At 44.4% G+C, this 20,705-nt stretch overlaps 1 protein-coding gene and 1 long non-coding RNA gene across 2 annotated transcripts in view; one reads left to right on the top strand and one right to left on the bottom strand.

Annotated features, from left to right (window-relative positions):
* Positions 1-20,705, bottom strand: part of SYN3 (synapsin III) — a 459,446-nt gene that overhangs the window by 216,136 nt on the left and 222,605 nt on the right. The gene's annotated exons all lie outside the window — the stretch shown is intronic.
* On the top strand, positions 17,237-19,159 carry LOC115304512. The gene is made up of 2 exons (XR_003914469.1): positions 17,237-17,278; positions 18,995-19,159. It is a non-coding gene; the product is annotated as an uncharacterized LOC115304512 (long non-coding RNA).

Here is a 20,705-nt window from a genome sequence, read left to right as displayed (position 1 = left end):
GACACTGTGGTTGGGCAAGGCAATCCTGTGTAATATACATTTCTTTCAGTCTGAGAAATCTGTCCCACTGCCTTTCAGATTCCAGTGCTGCAGAAGAGTGGTCTATTGCCAGTCTCCTCTTTCCTTTGTAAGCAGCCTGTAATTTCTCTTTCTTTGAATACTTTTCAGGTTTTTCTCTTTACTCTGCAGCTCAGACTTCTCATCAGATTTTGTCTTTGTATTTATTTTGTCATTAATCTTTCTAGGACTCAGAGAACCCCTTTGATCAGATGACTCAGGTCTTTTTTTAGTTCAGGAACATTTTCTTCTATTTTATCTTTAAAGTATCCCTTCTCCTCCAGTAAATCCTTTTTCTCTTTCCAAAGCTCCTATTATTTGTACATAACTCTCTTGGGTATTTTCTTTCAGGCCCCTTATATTTTGCTCGCAAGTTCCTTTTCTTTGCATTTCTACTAAGTGCTCTGAGGTAATCCAGCACCAGCTTCCTTCTGGGCCTACCCAGAAGTCTTTCTCCTTCTCCCTTGCCTCCCTGAGTGATTTTCCCTCTTTTCCACTGAATTGTCTCATTTATAGGCTTCAGGAAGAGTATGCTTCATCTAATTTTTCAGCACCTTTATCTGTCTTTTTGGATGGATCCTTTCTTCTTTCTACCCCCTGAAATGGAGGTGTTTCTCAAGTTTATGTTTTTCTCTTTATACTTCCTTTCTTGGACTTTGCACCTACTTTCTCAGTTTCAATGACTCCCTCTTTGCTGATGACTCTACCTTTATCCCATATCTTCTCCTGAGTTCAAGATCATACATATAATCTACGGTGTCATAGGCATTTAAACCCACAGGCACTCAAACATGTGGTCAATACTGATCTTGCCTTCCCACTACAGATGACATTATGTTTCATACGATTTTGCCATCAGGTGGAAAGGTGATTGGAATATACCACAACTGAACACGTCTGGAGAGGAAGAAGACTATTAGTTTGAGGACTCAGGCCTGCTCTGCCACCCTAGTGTACTGCCTAGAACATTCACTCTCCATTTTGTTAGGCAACGATTTAACATTGTATCCTTTCTTCTCATACTTTTAACATCTTCTCACTCTAGATTCTTAGTAATAAAGATCTTGCTTTGCATGAGAAGCAACCAGAGGAGATCTGCTGAAGTTCTCACTACCACATCTACTCACCTTACACTGTCCTTACCCCTGTCCATACCCTGTGCCTTCCCTTAGGTTCCTCTGGATGAACTCTGTGCTCCTACCAAAAGGAGCTGTTCATTGTGCTCCAGATATCACTCCCTTTCACCAATTTTAGGACATTGTCCACCAGTTTCTCCTTTCTCTCCTGTATCAACCTTTCTTTTATGGTTAGAACATTCCCACTGTCATTCAAACATGCTACTGCCACATCTTCCTTAAACAGAAAACCCTCTGCGTCACCCTCTATTCTCCTCCAATTACCAGCCTATTTTTCTATTCACCTTTATAGCAAAAAGTCTCTACTTCTGCTTCCCCTCTTTCATTTCTCCTGAACTCACTCTCAACCCTCCACAGGTCAAGGTCTTCGATGACCTCCACATTGCTAAATGTGATAACCCAATTTCAACTCTCAGTTTACTTTACCAAGCAGTTGCATTTGACATAGTCGATCACTCCAGCTCCTTGAAATAGTTGCCTCACTTGGCTTCTGGTACACCACTCTTGATTCTCACCTGCTGCTTGATCTTCTTTGCTGATTCCTCATCTTCCTGACCTCTAAGTTTTGAAGTCCTCTTGTCTATGCTGTTTTCTCTCCATACTCCTTCCCATAGTGATCTCATTCAGTCTTGTGATTTTAACTATCACCTACATACTGATGACTCCCAAATTTGTATCCCAGACAATCCGCTTTCTCCACCCAGATTCAACTTCTTTAGCATCTCTGCTCAGAGGCCCAATAGGCATTGCTAGTGAAATATGCCAGCAGCTAACCTCTCTGACTGCTTGACATGTAGACTTCCCCATCTCAGTGAATGGCAACTCCTTTTATTTGATCAGCCCCAAAGCCTTGGTGTCACCCTTAGCTTTTCTCTTTCTCTTATGTCCCACATCAAATCCATGGGCAAACTGTAAGCCACATCTTCAAAGTAAAATCAATTGGCCACAGTCTACCACATCTGTTGCAAACCCCTGCTGGACCAAGTCACCACCATTTGTCCTGGATTGCTGCAATCACCTCCATCCGCTCTCTCTGTTTCCACCCTTATCCCACTATCTCTTCTCCTCACAGCAGACAGAGTGATGTTCTCAGACATTAGGTAGATGCCATTTTTCTGCTCTAAGCCCTGCAATGCCTTTCTATCTCACTCTGAACAAAAATGAAATTCTTTACCATGAGCTTCAAGGTCCCATACAATCTGCCATTCCTCACACCCATCCTATCGCTGATCACACCTCCTGACTCTTCCTCTCACTCCCTTTGCTCACTTGCTGCTCCTTGAACACACTAAGAAACCCTCATCTCGGGGCCTTTCTACCTACTAGTCCCTTAGTCTAAAAATTCTTCTAGATATTCACACTGCTCCCTCTTTCTCCTTGTATTCATGTGCCCATCTCATCAGAGAGACCTTCCCTCACCCACCTATACAATATAGCAGCTTCTTATTCCTGATATTTCATATTTTCCAATTAATATGTGTGTGGCCTGGATCAAAGTTCTTAAGTAAGTGCTCTGCATCTCAGTTTTCTCCTCTGGCTATAATAAAAGCATTCATAAGGATGCTGTGAGGATTAGAGCTAATCCATGTAAAGTATTAGAATAGTGCCTGGCACATAATGAGGGCTCAATTCAATGATGGCTATTATTATTATTATTATTTTATATAACTAGTCTGGCCTCCTGAGGTTGTTCCCCACATAGATGTTAAAATTCTGAAAACTGAGTACCAGAGAGAAAATTTTCACCTACAGAATTAGTGATGGAGAAGACACCAGAAGCAGCTTTCTAACTCCCAAGCCAGGCCACCCTCCTGGGACACCTCCATTCTGCCTGTTATATCATGGACACTGCCCAGGCCAGCAGACACAATACTAAGTGGAGAATGGGCTCTAGGACCAAGTCTGCCACCTACTGATGTTAGGCCCGTCACTTGACCTTTCTGAGCTTCAGTTTCCCTTCTGTAAAATGGGGATATCATCTGTCTGCCCCTTCACAGGATCACATGACACACTGATCGCCAGAACTGATGCCCCTCCTCAGTGTACATGATTAGCCATTTCAAATACCCTATGGAAAGATGAACAATGTCCTCTGTTCATTTTCAAGCTTGTGGAGTATGCAAAAATGATGCCCAGTTCACATGGAGCAAAACCCGTGGGCTTGTGAGGTATTCATTCATTCCTGCAAACATTCCCTGATCATCATGCTTGTGCTCGTTTTACCAGCCAAGGAGGACACCCGGAAACGAACATCTGTTTCCATGACCAGACTTTGAAAGGGAAGTGGAATATGTTTCTTAGTGAGCTGCTGCTTGAGTCAGTTCACCTTGGAAAGGGTAGTTGTTTGCTGGGAAGGATGGACTAGGATGTCTGGAGAGGACTTTTGGCCCAGAGAGGATGGGGCAACATCCTCCGAGAACATCTGGAAAGGCCATCGAGCCTACAAAATAAGGTAAAGAAAGGGTCCTATACTAGAAAACAGAACTTGTTTGCTGAAGACCTTTCTCATTCTTTCTGTCCCTGAAAACACTGCAGGGCCACAGAAGAGACAAAAGTAAGACCAGAAGGTAAAGAAAAAAAAATGTTGCAGATGTTGGTGTTGTTTTATTATTGTTTTTTTGCAAAGGGTGGGGGAGGGGTGAGGAAGGCATAGGCAGTCCTCGGACGTGTTTACGAAGTGGCAAACCCTGGTGTGGGCCAGGTGCAGGTGTAGCCTGAGATGGTGTCTTCAGGGGGCAGAGCAGAGGGTGGGGGCTGACCAGTCCAGGAGTGGCTTCCCTATCCTTCTAGAATGGAGTCAGCAAACTTTGTAAAGGGCCATGTGATAGGCTGAAAAATGGTCTCCCAAAGATATCCACATCCTAATTCCCAAAACTTGTAAATGGTTTCTTCCTGGAAAAAGGGTTTTTGTAGATGTGATGAAGTTAAGGATATTGAGACAGGGTGATTATCCTGGACTATCTGGGTGGGCCCTGAATGTCATCCCATGGATCCTTATTAGAGGAAGGCCGAGGGAGGATTAACACACATGAGCATGTGTGTGCATGTGTCAACCTCCCCCCGGGGGCCACGTGAAGATAGAAACAGAGGTTGGTGAGATGCAGCCACAAGCCAAGGAATGTTGGCAACAACCAGAAACCAGAAGAGGCAAGGAAGGGATTCTCCCCTACAGTCTCCAGAGGGAGTTAAGCCCTGCACACACCTTGGTTCCAGCCCAATGACACTGATTTTGGATTTCTGGCCCTCAGAAATGTGAGAGAACAAACTTTTGTTGTTTGAAGGCACTGGCTTGTGTTATTTTGTTATGGGAGCTCTAGGAAATGAACACAACAATTATCTTAATAAATCTACAAAGAACCAGGAGGTAATAAACTCTGATCACTTACTACGTGCCAGAGAGTTTTCACTCAGTATTCACAACAGCCCTGGGAGGAAGAGACTGTTATCTTCCTATTTTATACACGAGAAATCTGCAGCCCAGAGAAGAGAACTAACTCTCCTATGGTGACACAGGGGGCACCTCGTTGAGGTGGACTTTAGACACAGGGTCTGGCTCCAATTCCATGTCCTGGGCCACCTTGTGGTGAGCTCTCTGCCCACAGTGGTGCTCTTTCTATTAAGCCACATGGCCTTGGTTCCCACCTTCCCTCTGCACTACCCTAAGTGGCCTCCTCTGGGGTCCCGTGGGGATCAGATGGGACAGAGGACAGGAAAAGTATTTGGTTAACTATAAAGTACAGTCCTGCGGATGTATAAGAATTCAAAGTAGAAGCAAATCTGCTCACCTGGCTGGGCATGGTGAGGCTGCCCTGGCCATGGCTCTGAGGTACGTGGGGGCTCCCAGCAGTAGAAGCGACCCCTTGTCTCCTGGAACATACACAGGAAAGTGTCTAGACCCATGGGCAGAAATGCCCATGAGTGACATCGCAAATGTCCCCGCCCCCAGAGCCCCCATCGTGCTGACCTTGCAGGTGATCACTGGACTTCAAGGCATCAGTTCTTCAAGCCTGAGCCTGGCCTTGAGCTCATTAGCACCTCCTCTGATGTGCCTTCCCTGTACTTTTCAAATTCAGACCAACCCCTCCCAGAATCATACAATTTTTTTCGCAGTAATGACTCCTTTAGTCCACAGAGAAGTAGATATTCAGTGAGATATCTGAGATCACACAGCTAGTGTGTTGTGTCCAAAGCATCCGGGGATTTTGGTGTTCTTGGCTCCTCCTTCATTCCAGGCAGCTGGGAATTCTGTCTGGTGGGGAGAATCCAAGAAGGGGGAAGCCGGCATCTGGGCACGTTAGCTTTCATTTCATGACCTGGAGCCAGTCCAACCCTCCTTCTACTGATTATTATCACACACAAATACTATTGCTCCCAATGCTCTGTGAAGACCCCAACCTCAGTGAATTTGCTGGAGCCCAAGAGGCCAAGCCTGACCTACCATTCAGTCATCCATGCATCCCACATTTACCAAATTTGTTGAGCTTCTATGTGACAGGGACTGTGCTAGTGCTTGAGATGGAAAGAACAAAAGACAGTCTCTCTCTCAAAGAAACTCACAAATTAATGGGAAGAGAAGCAAGCAAATAAGTAACTGCAGCAATTCTGAAACTCATACATTAGATTTTCATATTTATTTCTGCCATTGTACCAGTTTACTGTACCAGTTTACTATTAATATTTACTTAGCATTTTCTTTGAATTGACTCCTTTTTTTTTCTCATTATGTGCCAGGTCTGGGTTTATCTAAGCAATAATGTCCATGAATTTGTGGATTTAATTTGCTAGTTAAATTTTTTATGCTACATAATGTGCTGAAAAGTTAACGGTTAGATAAAAAGTTCATGGGGAAGCTGCCTAAAAACTGTGGGAAACAGAAAATTATTGCAAAGGAGGGTAATACGTGCTATATTAGAGGTCTGCAGGCTGCCAGATCTAGAGGAAAATGCCTTTCTCCTATCAGGTCATGGCTAGTCAAGACACATTAGGGTTAACAGTTTGATAAGCAACATCCCAAGGCAGGAAGTTTTATGGCAGGAAGCAGATAATTGTATGCTTTCACCCCAGGATCTCAGAAGCATTAACTTCTCAATGTTCCTCCCATCTGAGGGAGAGACAGGTCATTCTTGTCTCCAATTTTCTAGACCAGTTTTCTAGAGACAGCAAGCAAAGGGCTCTGTGATGTAAGACCACATTTTTCAACCTTCTGCTTCCATCAGACCCAATGACAAATGACATTCCTGTGGGAGACATTCTCATGGGTTTATGCCTGGTGGAATGTAATCCCCAGGGCTTGCATTTTACTGCAGTCCCACCCAAGAGAAAAGCAGGTCAAAAAAGAAATGCGAAAGAGGATGGCGCATTACACAGATCATCTTGAGGATGCTTTATTTCTTAAAAAGGAAATAACCAACAAACTCTGGGGCTTTCCTTATTAATAACAAAAACTTATCTGTAATACTCCCTTGCAAACAAATGGAATACACCAGTCTATTGGGGTACTAATTTCCTTTCTTCATCTACTCCGCAAATATTTACCGAGCATCTATTATGTGCCAAACCTGCGTTAGACAGAGGGGTTACGGTGATGGCCCAAGACAGACACAGTCTCTGCCTCCATGTGGCTAATGAAGGAGGCTTATGTTAGTTAAATAGTCATCCAAATAAATGTACAACGTGATGCATACTACAAAGAATTGATATATGATGCTGGCTTATAACCATGGATTCTGATTTGATACTGGAGGTCAGAGAAGGCTGCCCTAAGAGGAGGACAATGACAGAGAACTAGGGATGTGAGGCAAGGAATTACTAGTTGCTCTTCATTAAGTTTCTTCCATGAGTTGGGTGCTGTCTTAGTTAATCTTCACAGCCACTCTCTGAAGTGGGTATTGTTATTCCCACTTGACAAGAGAGGAAGCCCTGGCACAGAGAAGCGTAATGACTTACCCAAGGGCACAGAGCTGGCTAGTGGCAGAGCCGGGAGTCAAATCCAGGTCTATGTGACCTTCACGCTGTCCTTCCTCCCTCAAGACATTCTGCCTCTCTAGGAAATGCATTAAATAGGAAAAAATACTACCAACTGTATGACCAGCCATAATTTTGCAGCTTACAGCTGTGGCATCATCTCTTTCAACTCCTTCAATCCTCAGCCCTGGCAATGATTTGGCTGGGCAAGTACTGGTGGCTCCATTTTGCAATGGGAGAACCAGGGCAGAGGAGTGAAACATGGTGGAGGGAATCGGAACATAGAGCTCCCTCTTCAGGTAAGGCTGTGCCAACCTCTTGTGTTCAGCTCTAGTATTGTCGAGTCTGAGACGGGAATGAAATGCTGTGCCACGACCAAACTCCTAAAGCTTTCTGCCCTGAGTTCTGTTTTCCTCTGCCTACCGGCTTGGGTGCAAATTAAGCAGCTGCCAGCTCACTGGTATGGAACACTGTAACTGGTTTGTGCCTTGCTGAACTGGGCTGAAATTGCCTGGGCTGCAGCTGGCCCTGGGGGGGATGAAAAAGCAAATGAGATGACCAGAACCAAAAACTACAGATGACCAAAGCATTGCTGTGCAAGACAGACCTGCACCTGAGTGGACAAGGCCGTTAGTGGGCCTTTGGCTGCTCTGGTTTCTGTTTCACATCTCTGCAAGCCTTGGCATTTTGCACCTAAATGTTAGCTAAGAATCCCTGGCTGAGTCTCGCCAGAAATCGCCGGAAATTTCTGTCCTCATCCCCACCCTTGGAAACCTTACCACAAAGAGTTTTGTAATCCACCAAGAACTCTGCAAAGGGGGAGAATTATACCTTGACCTCAAGTATTTACTGTTTTCATTATTGGCTAGGAGCTGGGCACAGCTGGACAGAATCCTGGCTCTCCAATTTACCGGCTGCATGACCTTTGACAAGCTACTGAACTTTCCGTGCTTCAGTTTCTTTATCTTTCAAATGGAAGTAATAATATTAATCACAGGCACATTATTATGAGAATAAAATGATATAATGTAGGAAAAGCACTTAGCAGTACCTGGCCTAATAAACACTTGATAAGACCTAGCTGCTATTATTAGTTATTGCTTCTATTTCTTTTCTTTCTCCCTCCCCACTTCCTTTTTTCTCTCTTTTACTTCCTCCTTCCATAAACTGTTTTTTAATTGAATAATGCACTGAAACTACAAAGACCCACAAGGCCCAGTTGCTTACAGGCTTGCCTGGGGTCCTACAGCCAGAAGGTGGGCTAGCTTGTAAGACTCAACTAAGGTCTTACTCTTTGCTCTTGTCTCCCTCCTCCTTCTTCTCACTCCCCTGGTACCTAGCATGATGCCTTTCCCATGCACCTGCTCAATCAGCGCTTGAAGGTCCAACTAGGTCATGGTTAAGAGCATAAGTCTTACATCAAGACTATATGGATTGGAATACTGGCTCTGCAACAGATGGCCTGTGTGGCTTTGGGCAAATTACCTAATCTCTCTGGGTTTCAATTTCCCTACCTATCAAATGGGATTATGATAATGTGTTTGCCCCACAGGGCTGGGCTGAGCTTTAAAGAATCAATAATAAAGTCCTTCTATGAGTACCTGGCACATAGGAAGGGCTACTTAAGTGTTAGCTATCTTTATTGTTGTTGATGGGTTAAGGCTGGGCCCAAGGCACAATTGCTATTTAAGGGTTTCCCAACTACTTTTCTCATGCATTTTCCTTTCTCCAGGGGCTGCTTTGGGATTCTTGGGCAGAGATTTAAAATTCTGAATAGATCTACAGCAGAAAATGCTTCTCTCTCTCCTTTTCCTTTTCATTCTCTTGAAGAATAGCTTTCTTTTTTTAAACAGAACAAAAAAGCATCAGCAAAGAACTCCTTACCTCACAGTAAAGTTTTCTCTCTAGGAGTTCTCCCTTCCTATCTTCTCAAAGGTTGGGTTTTTTTCCCCCTTCGTATTTCTGAAGGAAAATTCCAGAATAAGAAGGAAAACCAATGGGTTTTCAGGTCTTGTCATTCTAACACAAAAAAATCTGGCTTCCCTTAGGCTACGGATCTGGGCCCTAAAAGCTATTTAGGATTTAGTCCTATTCTCTAGGATCTCACTGGATCTTCCCAAGGACCTGTGGGGCCAGGACTATATCCCATTCTACAGGTAAGGGAGGTAAGGACCCAGTGAGGTGAGGAGCTTGGTCTCAGTTCCCAGCAGAGGCTGAGCCCCCGACCCTTTTGTCCTGTGGCTTCCTTCTTATGTTAGCTGAACTTCTCATAGTCACTAAGGCCTACCTCCTCCTTCGCTTCCTCCTGTGACCACAGTTTATATTGCCTGAATGCCTGGCCTGGGAGTTTATGGTGCAGTCTGGAGTCCTGAAAGAGGCCAGTGTGAGAAATAACAGAACTGTAGCCTCAGCTGGAAATAGGACAGGGAGTCGTGGGATTGTGGTATGCACATTTGCCTAGTTTAACCTGGACAGGTGCTCCTCAGCACCTGCTACTTATGCCCTGGCAATGTGGACTCAGAGCTTCTGGTTTTTCAGGAGAAGCTGGAAATCTGAGATTTTCTGAAAATACATGGGTTATATTAAAAAAAGAAGAAAACAGAAGTGTTGAACTCATAACTTTACTTGCTCTTTATCATCATAAGCCCCCAATCTACCACCTCAGAGCTATTAGCCTTTAGTCCTGGAGTCTTTGGGGGAAAACTCAACCTCATCTTCTAAGGACTGACAGCCCTTGCTAGACATGAACTTGGAAGGCAGGCTGCTTGGGTTCAATTTCCAGCAATACTATTTATTCAGTAGCTGTGCCACCTTGATGTGTTGCTTGAACTACCTGTGCCTCCATTTTTTTTATCTTTAAAATGGGGGTGATAATAGTATCTACCTTATAGCATTGTATGAGGGCTAAAGGAACCAATATATGAAAAATCCTCAGTGTTTGTTAATCTTATTTTCCTCTTTCTCAGGTTAAACATCTCAAGTTCTCCTCAACTGTTCTCCATACTCCATGGTTTCTAGGGCTTTCAACATTCTGATCATTCTGTTTGGAGGGTGAGCCAATGTGGCCCCATGACCCCCTTCTCCTGGTATTCTCATTCTTGCATAATGCCTCCCCACCCCCAAGTGTGGGCAGGGCCTACAAAAAGCTTTCCGCCAACAGAATATGGCAAAGGTGACAAGATGTATGTGATTATGTCCATGTGACCACAGTGTATAAGACTGCAATGCCCATCTTGGGAGGAGCTGCTTTCCTGCTGGCTTTGAAGAAGCAAGGTGCCATACAGTAAGCTGCCTGTGGACTCACATGGCCAGGACCTGAGGGTGACTTCCAGCCCACAGCCAGAGAGAAACAGGGAACTGAATGTGGCCATCAATCATGCCAGCAGAGAAGTGGGTTCTTCCGGAGTGGAGTCCCGGACAAAACTGCAGCCCCAGCGACCATCTTGACTGCAGCTCTGCAGAGGACCCAGCAAAGCCAAGCCTAGACTCCTGACCCCAGAACCCATGAGTGTTGTTTTAAGCAAGTCACTAAGTGTGGGATAGTACTGTCGTACAGTGACGGACAACTACAACAGTCACTAGTCACAACGTAGCTCTCCCACATTCACCCGACATTGGAAACTCTCTCATGTGTCAGTGGCCTACTTGAAACAGGGTTCTGAAATAGAACAGCATATCACAGGGGGCATCATTTGCACGCTGTATGAGGTGTGGTCCCGAAATACCAGCATAGCTTTTTAACTGGCATACGAGAACAAAGGCACCGGTTCATACAAGAGCAAGCCTTGAGCCTGTACTGGGCAGACCCTGGGCCTGATGTCATCAGATAGAGGACTCGTGTCACCCTCCAAGGCAGACCCGCTCTCTGGCTCCAGGAGTGATTACCTACACAGGTGATACCCGCAGCTCGTCTATTTTCCTCCTAATTCTCTTCCCTCCTTGTGTAACTCTTCTTCTTTAAAGAGGAGTCAGAGGAACCAAAAAAGCGAAAACAAAAACAAACAAACAAAACCACAACAGGGCTCACCTGTTACCCCTGGAGGGGCCGTGAGGGGCCAGACAGTGCCTCTCTGGGTTATGGAGGGCTATACCAAGACTCCACGGCTCATAAATAAATAAAAGCCAGGGTTGAACCGTGCTTTCCAACATTAGTGCAGCACTCCTTCCTCAAATTAAAACCTGCCGTTTTCTCACTTGTGAGGAGTCAGAGGTTGACATTGTGGAGTTTTGGATCTCTGTGCTGTCAGAAGGCCTCTCCTTACTTTCTCTTGGCTTTGGGGCAGATGAACTTGCTTCTCTGAGCCTCAGTATCCTTATCTGTTAAATGAGGCTAATGACACCTGCTTCACTAGGAGTTCAGGAAGGCTGAGAGGATAATATAGGTAAAGTGGATGGCTCCAAACCAGAGGTAGAAAAGGATATGCTCTTATTATGATGTTCCTACGGGAATATTTAACTCTCATGCCTCCCACCATGGACACGATCATGAGGAAAACATTTACTGAGCAGTCAAATTGTGTCTGACATCTTCTAAGAAGGCACTTTCTTAGATAAAAAGTATCTAGTAGCAGTTTCACCTCATCTGAGAAGTCTTCTCCGGTTACCCTGGCCAACCCACATCCAGTCACTCGGTTTTATTCTCTTCATTGCACTCACAACTGAAATGGTTCATCTGTTTGTTTTTATGTCTACTGTCTGTCTCTGCCATGCAAATAGAGGCTCTGAGGACAGGGACTCATCTGTCCCATCTGCTGCTGTATCTCAGCACCCAGAATGAGGCAGACCTAGCATGGGTGCTCAGTAAACAAGGGGCAAATGAAATGACAGAACCTGTCTTGCTTTTTCCTTTGAGCACTGGCTTGAAGGAGAAGGAGAAATCCAAGGAATCCAAACCACTTCAAAGAAGAAGAAGAAGAAAAAAGAGAGCCTGGTAGCAAAACACAGTCCCATTTACTTACTGTGCACTTTCCGTGTTCTAAGTACAGTGCTGAGCCCTCAAAATGGGGTATTTCATTTAATTATCACTTTGACCTTATGAGTTAGTAGCTCTTAGTGCCCCCAATTTATAGATGATGAAACTGAGGTCTAGAGAAGTAAAATCTTCTGCATAAATGCATACAGTTAGTAACAGGTAGACTTGGGGTTTGGAATGCAAGCCCCAGGGGCTGAGCTGCTCAGTACTTCAAAAGCTGATGGTGGCCTTGCCTTTAGGGAATGAAAGGTGAAATATTTAGAGGTAAAAAGGCATCAAATCTACAGCTTACTCTTAAGTTGTGTGTGTGTGTGTGTGTGTGTGTGTGTGTGTGTGTGTAAGTGTGTGTGTGTGTAAGTGTGGGGGGGGAAGCAGAAGTGAAGTAGGGAAAGTGGAAATGCAGTATATGTTAATGTATGAGGAATCTGGGTGAAAGGTATCTGGTGATTCTTTGAAGTATTCTTGCAACTTTTCTATAAGTTGGAATTCCATCAAAATAAAATGCCTTTTAAAACACCAATGGTGGGTCTGGGTGCCTGGGTGGCCCAGTTGGTTAGGCAGGCATTCAAGTTTGGCTCAAGTCATGATCTCATGGTTCAGAATTCAAACCCCACATTGGACTCTGTGCTGACAGCCCCGAGCCTGGAGCCTGCTTCGGATTTTGTGTCTCCCTCTCTCTCTGCCTTCCTCGGTTTGCATTCTGTTTCTCTCTCGTTCTCAAAAAAAAAAAAAACATTAAAAAATATTTTAAAGTCAATAGTGGGGGTGCCTGGTGGCCCAATGATTAAGTGTCTGATTCTTGATTTTGGCTCACGTCATGATCTCACAGTTTGTGAGATCGATTTCCACATCTGGCTCTGTGCTGAGTGTGGAGTCTGCTAGGGATTCTCTCTCTCTCTCCCTCTCTTTCTATGCCCCTCCCCTGCTCTATCTCTCTCTATCCCTCAAAATAAATAAATAAACTTAAAAAAAAAGCCAATGGTGGGAAGAAGATGCAATTTGTGTCACGATGAGGAAGGCACAGATCCTTTAATGAGAATGACGTCAGAGTGGAGGTTACGTTGGGGCAGACTCTGGGAACTAAAAGGCCAGGCTGTGCAGTCAGGATTTCTCAGGGAGGCAAGGCTTGACAATGATTGGAGCAGTAATGACACCCTCATTTAACCCTGCCTGCCCGTCTTCTAGTACCCCCAAAGGCTTTAAAAGCCAACTTCTCAATCCAGTTGCTTACTCCTGAACTTACCCCCAGGGCTGGCTCATGCCCCTGGTCAGGGAGAGCACCCTTCTCCGAAGATATGGCTTCTGCTCTAGTGATCCGCATAACATACCAGCCTCTCCATCCCAGGAAAGGAGAGGGACATTTGGGTTCTGGGGCTTCACACACTGTCATATAATTGTCCCCTGGGGAAGCAGAAGGAGAAATTCTCTGCACATTCCAAAAAGGCACCCAGAGACGGTAATTAACTCATCCAATGTCACACAGGTGGCAGAACTAGATTAGAAGAACACCAGTGTTGTACATTTCCATCAAGTACTTACATTCTTATTTCTTGGTGCCACCTTCATTATACCACTAAAGGGCTAACGGTTAGCCTTGAGACTTGGTTCCTTCTCTTGAAACACACCATCTTCCCACTATTTTCTAAAGTAGATGTCCATGGGGGAAGGCTGTGCATACTTATCCTAAAACATGGATTTCGGAGTTAGACAGACCTTGGTGACATCAATTCCTATGGGATAACCTTAGGCGAATGACTTAACTTCCCTGAGCTTCAGTTTTTGCATCTGGAAGATGAGGACAATGATGTCTAGCTTTCTGAGTTGTTGTAAAGATCTATTATCTCGACAGATATTTATTAAACACTAATCTAGGTGTTAGAGATACAGCACCCAATAAGATAGATGAGGGCCCTGCCCTCAAGGACCTTCCATTCCATTTTAAAATGCAGTAAATACACATATAAATAAACAAGGGTTTTTCAGATAGTGATAGGTACTGAAAAAAAATCTGAAAAATTTTGATGATGGGAGCCAGGAATGACTAGGGATGGGTGTGCTACTGAGCTATGGCAGACATCTCTGCGAAGGTGACAAACATTTAAGCTGGAAGCGGAATAAGAAGAAACTGGTGTTGGCAAGACATGGGGAAAGTCTAGGGAGGAGGCGGGGTGGCCCCGGAGCAGGGAGTGAGCTTGGCTTGGTGACAGCATGTTCCCAGCGTGATGGGAACAGGGTAAGCTTGAGGGAGAACAGGGGATGTGAAGGCAGTGATGTCAGGGACTGTAGCACACTGGGTATGCAAGGGTGAAGCATTAGAATTCATTTTAGATGCACTGGGGATCTAAAGCAGAAGAGGTTTAAGCAGAAGAGTGACATATCTGATTTTGTGTATGTGTGAAGGCAGATAACATATGCAATGTTGTTACTGCGGGACCCAGCACAGCATAGATATTTAATAAAGGATAGCTTTATCATTGTTTATCATTCCTAGGCACCACCACTAATCATTATGGACTTCTAGAAGGTGGGTGGCCCGTGCATATCTTCATTCTAGAGGTGGTGCACCTGGATGCCCCTGCCAAGGGGAAGGGGGGCATGGTGGGAGCTACTGCTAAGTGCTTGATTCCCTCCCTCCTCCCTGCCACCTTCTCCACCCCAAGGCAGATGCCAGCCACCTCTGCCAGGCCAAGGGGCAGCCAGGGTAGGATCACTGGGCCCCCCTCCATCTGGCTTTAGCTCTGGGCCTCCAATCCGCCTTCATGTTCCTGTAAAAATGCAAAGCATTCCAGCCATTTTAATTACTGGGCGTTGCATAAGCCAGCAACCGGTTCATACAAAGGAACAACAGACAAAAAATGATTTTTCAACATGCCTTCAGCCTCTCCCCTCCTTCCCCCCTGAAGTTGCCTCCAATCACTGGCTCCCAGGCCTTGAAAAGCACTCCAGGTATGTGCAATCTCTTTCAGAGTTTGTTGATGTGACATCAAGATCTTTTTTTTTCTCTCCTAAATACTTGAGGCAGAGGCAGTTCCAGCTACCTTCAAGTGCTTTGGAAAACTACTGGCCTTATCCCTACTTGACACACTAGGACTGTCATGGGGCTCCATATTATACACACTGAGAACTTCATTTAAAACAGAGTTGGGTGTGTGGTGAGTCTGTCTGGGCACCAAGTCAGGGGGCTTTTAGTTTTTGAAATTCCAAAATGATCTCATTATAAGGTACTCCCAAGGCATGAACTCTAAACAGAATATTCCACTCATGCTTGGATATGGAGAAGAGCTTCTTAAACGTTTGTAATGTGATTAGAGAAGCTTCCAAGTTTCCTAATTCTGACTTCTATTTTTTATTGTTTATTTTTTATTTAGTAAAAAGTTTTTACTCCCCTATGACCCAGCAATAGCACTGCTAGGGATTTACCCAAGGGATACAGAAGTGCTGATGCACAGGGGCACATGTACCCCAATGTTCATAGCGGCACTATCAATAGCCAAATTATGGAAAGAGCCTAAATGTCCATCAACTGACAAATGGACCAGAAGATGTGGCTTATATGTACAATGAAGTACTACATGGCAATGAGAAAGAATGAAATCTGGCCATTTGTAGCAACGTGGATGGACCTCGAGGGTGTCATGCTAAGTGAAATAAGTCAGGTGGAGAAGGACAGATACTATATGTTTGCATTCATAGGTCTAACAGGAGAAAGGAGAAAGCTAACAGAGGACCATAGGGAGAGGAAGGGGGAAAGAGAGTTGGGGAGAAAGAGGGACACAAAACCTGAGACTATTGAATACTGAAAACGAAACTAGGGTTGAAGGGGGAGGGGGGGAAAGGTGGTGGTAATGGAGGAGGGCACTTGTGGGGAAGAGCACTGGGTGTTATATGGAAACCAATTTGACAATAAACCATTTTTAAAAATAAATTTTTAAAAATTTAACAGTTTTACCAATGTAAAAAACTAAAAAAAAAAGTTTTTAAATGTTTATTCACTTCTGAGAGAGAGAGACAGAGACAGAGCATGAGTGGGGGAGGGGCAGAGTGAGGAAGACACAATCTGAAGCAGGCTCCAGGCTCTGAGCTGTCAGCAGAGAGCCTGACATGGGCTGAACTCATGAACCGTGAAATCATGACCTGAGCTGAAGCTGGACACTTAACCAACTGAGCCACCCAGGCGCCTCCCTAATTTTGACTTTCAGTGAACTTTTTTGGCACTACTGCACTCTTTCTTTCCTAATAGTTTATTGAGGACCTACTGAGTGTCAGGTATTGTGGTTAGTGCTTGGAAAACTCAATTAGCCTCTGTCATTGGCTCACTTACTAAAGAGGTAAAATGCTGTGGCGCCTGGGTGGCTCAGTTGGTTGAGTGTCCGACTTCGGCTCAGGTCAGATCTCATGTTCGTGGGTTCAAGCCCCGGGCTGGGCTCTGTGCTGACAGCTCAGAGCCTGGAGCCTGCTTCAAATTCTGTGTCTCCCTCTCTCTCTGCCCCTCTCCTGCTCACACTGTCTGTCTGTCTGTCTCTCTCTCAAAATAAATAAACATTAAAAATTTTTAAAAAAATAAAAAGGGGAAAATTCTACGGAAACAGACAACCTAATGTAGTGTGGTAATTATCAAGTCAGAGCTCATCCAGTTTGGGTGGAAAGAAAAACTATGTGTAGGAGATGATGCCTCATAATCATATCATCTTAATATAAACACTGACAGTGGCCATTGATGCATTGATGGTAGACTCTGCGCCAGGCATTCCGCTAAATCCTTTTCATGGATCATCTTGTTTATTCCTCATGACTCTTGTGAGATAGGAACTGATGCTGTCATTACTTTATTAGATAAGAGAATTGGGGCACGGGAAGATCACTTGTCCAAGATCTCAGTTAAGAAATGGCAATGGCATGTGGGTGGGTATGTGTCATCTAGCTGTCCTTCAGAAGAAGCCTGATTTGTGTAAGCTACTGATTGCTGTGGTATAAATACTCCCATCATGGCCGGCGCTGTTGCCAGTGTGATGTCACAGAGTGCGGAGTTGGGAAGAATGAGCAGCAGCACACCATGACCCCCCCCCCCCCCCCCCCCCCCCCCCCCCCCCCCCCCCCCCCCCCCCCCCCGCCCCAGACACAATAGCTGGAAATAGCCTCAAGACCACAGGTGAGAATATAATATAATGAAATCATTAGGAAGTGATGAGTTTTCAGTATTCATTACCACCTTTTTAATATTATTTGTTTGATTATACGCTGAAATAATTAAATGTTTGATAATGGCTGTGTTTAATAACCAACTCGAAAAATTCTAGAAAATCTAACAACCAGGCACTCATAGGCCAGTGTGAGCTGGCTCCAACATGCTGGTGTCAAGGCCTGCTCTTCACCCCTCTGGACAAGTAAGAGGTACCCAGGTGAGAGGAAGAAAGGCACTCTGGGGCAAGAAAACAGCATCAACAAGACCTAAGACATGGATATGAGAACAGAGCAACAGTGCCATTTAGTGTTTACAAAATGTTTTTGTCCATCAGAGTACAGAGAGGTGGTGAGAGCACAGAATCAGACACTGAACTTTGGATTCTGGTTCCACCACTTACTAATTGTGTGGTCTTGGCCAAGTTACTAACCTAGAAGCCCCTACGCTGTAGAACTGGCACAATTAAATAGCTTTATGTCCATAAAGTACATAGAACAGGGCCTGGCACATAAGAAGTACTCAGTCATTGTTAGTTATTACTTAATCCTTGAAAATACCTCTGCAAATTAGATGTTTGTCTTCCCTTTTTAGAGAATAAATATAAGCTCGAGAGACGCTTCGTAGATGGACAAGATGGGACTTGAACAGGGGTCTGATTCTCTAGCTTCAGTGCTCTTCCTGAGGGCTGGAAATCACGCTGAACCCACTGAGAACTATACTCCAGGAGGGCCTGTGGGTGCCCACTGCCCTTACTAAGGCTTTCCTCCCATAGGGACCATATCTGACTCATGTTCTCACGTTCCTAGATTTGAGGGCATGAGGTATCCTGGGAAAGAAGATGCACTAGTGACAGGCACTGGCAGTGCCCTTTGCATCCTTGCTCCTTTCTGCAAGCTCACCTTCTCCGGGATGTGGCAGGCTGGTTGAGGGCATGGGCTCTCGGCTCGGTGGCTCAGGCGTCAAATCCCAGCCACGCAGAATCCTGACCATGTCATCTTGAACAAGTTACATAAGCTCTCTCTACATTTGCTTCTATATCCGGGAAAAACAGGGATGGTGAGGATAACTCCATCTACCTCACAGTTTGGGGATGAATTAATATATGAAGCCTACTTAAGATAATGTCTGGCATCCAGTAGCTATAAGAATTAATGATTATTATCAATTTTTTGCTTTGTTTTCCTCTTCCTTTTACCTCATCCCTTCTTTGGGGATTATTTACATGGTCAAAGGGGAGAGGGAATATGTTCATCTTTAATCAACACAGATCATTGGATACAGGCTGCTTGAAGTCAGAGGCCTCATGCACCTCTACACTGGTAGGGCCACACCCTGGTACATATAGGTTCTCAGTGAGAATTTATTATGTGCCAGGCACAGAGCCAAGTGCCTCACTCACCATACCTTTGACCCTCAAGAAAATGCAGTGAGGTATGAACCTCTCCTCCATTTTACCACTAGACATTTGAGGCTCAGAGAAGAAACTTGCTCAAGGTCACAGTGAGAAAGTGAAGTTTTAACTGATATCAACAGGCATTGGTCTTTGATCCTTTTGTCAGTCTCCTTCCAAAATACTCCACTGGGATGTTTTGAGAAATCATAAAGTCCAACCCCTTGGTTTTACCTTTGAAGAAAAGGGATTCACTGGTTTACTCATGGTCACCCAGATATTTTGTGTTGCAGAACTAGAAGAAAAACCTGGCACACTGACTTAATCTCATGCTTGAAATTTCAAGAGGAAATGAAGCCATATTCAATAGCTGTTAAAAATGTTCTGATCAGTATTCTATCAGCTTGCAACTGGGTTCTGGGCTCTTTCTTTGTAATACAAATGTAATGCTCCTGTGGCATCCATCCAAATTCTGAGTAAGAAAGGGCACACCTACGCTCCCACAAATTGCCTGCTCTCTCTGATTGCTCCTCCATCTCTCCACTGCTAAGCAGGGAAAACAAGGGATGCATCTCACCTACCTGCTGATGAAGCTCCTTCTCTGGCCCTTGGTGGGGGGGGTCCTGTGACTCCTTCTGCTTGGTTCCAACAATGATCAAGACCTCTGAGCTCCCAAAAAGAACCCAAAAGATAAAGAGGAAATCACTAGCACTTCCAATATCCTGATGACCCTAAGGGTATAGTGACTTTCAGTCTCCAGAAATACTGTTGGTTTCGAAAGAGACATCTGGGTCTGAATCACAGCTCTGCTCCTTCCTTGCTTGAAAGAAACTGGACATGCAATTTAACTTCTCTGAGCCTCAGATTTCTTTTCTTTTTTACCTTTTGACCCCTCTCACCCATTTTCCCATCCCACAATATCTATGCCCCATTACCTGTATCTATGAACTATTTTGTTTTGTTTTGTTTATTTGTTTTTAAATTCCACATACAAGAGACACCTATGGTTAGATGTCTTTCTCTGACTTATTTCACTCAGCATAATACCCTCAGGATCCATTCGTGTCGTCACAAGTGGCAAGATTTCTTTCTTATTTACGGCCGAATAATATTCCATTGTATATCTACATCACAATTAATTTATCTATTCATCTACCATTGGACACTCAGGTTGGTTACACATCTTGGCTACTGTAAATAACATGGCAATGAACATAGGAGTGTATGTTTTTTAAGTTAATGTTTTTGCCTCAATTTTCTTAACTGTAAAACAGACATAAAATAATACCTTTTATTAAGTGCTTTGAGGACTGAAGAAAATACTTGATTGGAAATTAATTGTACATAGTTGGTACTCAACTAATGTGAGTCCCTTTCCCTTTTTCATGTCTTAGAAATCTTTTTCAGCTTACCACGCTAATGATGCGTATTAACAGGGAAGGGAAATAATTATTTACACTAAATCAGAGAACCTGGATTGATGGGAGGATAATGAAGTACTAACGGGTCTGATTTCTTGTCTCACCTTTGCCAATAATCCCATGTGACCGTATAAAAGCCCATCTCTTTGGGCGTTCTTCTATATCTGTAAAATGAGAGAGTTGGATTTGGTGACCTACAGTCCTCTCCTAGCTCTTACCATAATATGGGTTCCCAGACACCTTCCCACTCCCTGGTGGTGGGGGGACCCAGTGCTGTGATCTCTCGGCACACTTGATCCTCCTGTTGCAGTCTGTACAAGCCACTATCATTTTCATGTCTTTCTCTCCCACTAGACTGGGAACTCCTTGAAAGCAGGTCTGTGCCTTCTTCACTGTCAGATCTCTAGTGCCTACCATGTAGTAGTGGACACTTACTCAATATCTGGGGGAATATCTGAAGGAAGCAGGGATGGAAGGGGAGAATCTTGTCTCTTTCTTCCAAAGAAGTGATAATCACACTGTGACAAGTTGTGAGGCAAATAGAGACAGTTGGTGGAGCAATGATAATGAAGAGTCCAGCTGC

The sequence above is a fragment of the Suricata suricatta genome, chromosome 10 (assembly GCF_006229205.1).
Source record: "Suricata suricatta isolate VVHF042 chromosome 10, meerkat_22Aug2017_6uvM2_HiC, whole genome shotgun sequence".
NCBI lineage: Eukaryota > Metazoa > Chordata > Mammalia > Carnivora > Herpestidae > Suricata > Suricata suricatta.
Note: the sequence above shows the minus strand (reverse complement) of the source record. Positions and strands in the feature narration are given on the sequence as shown.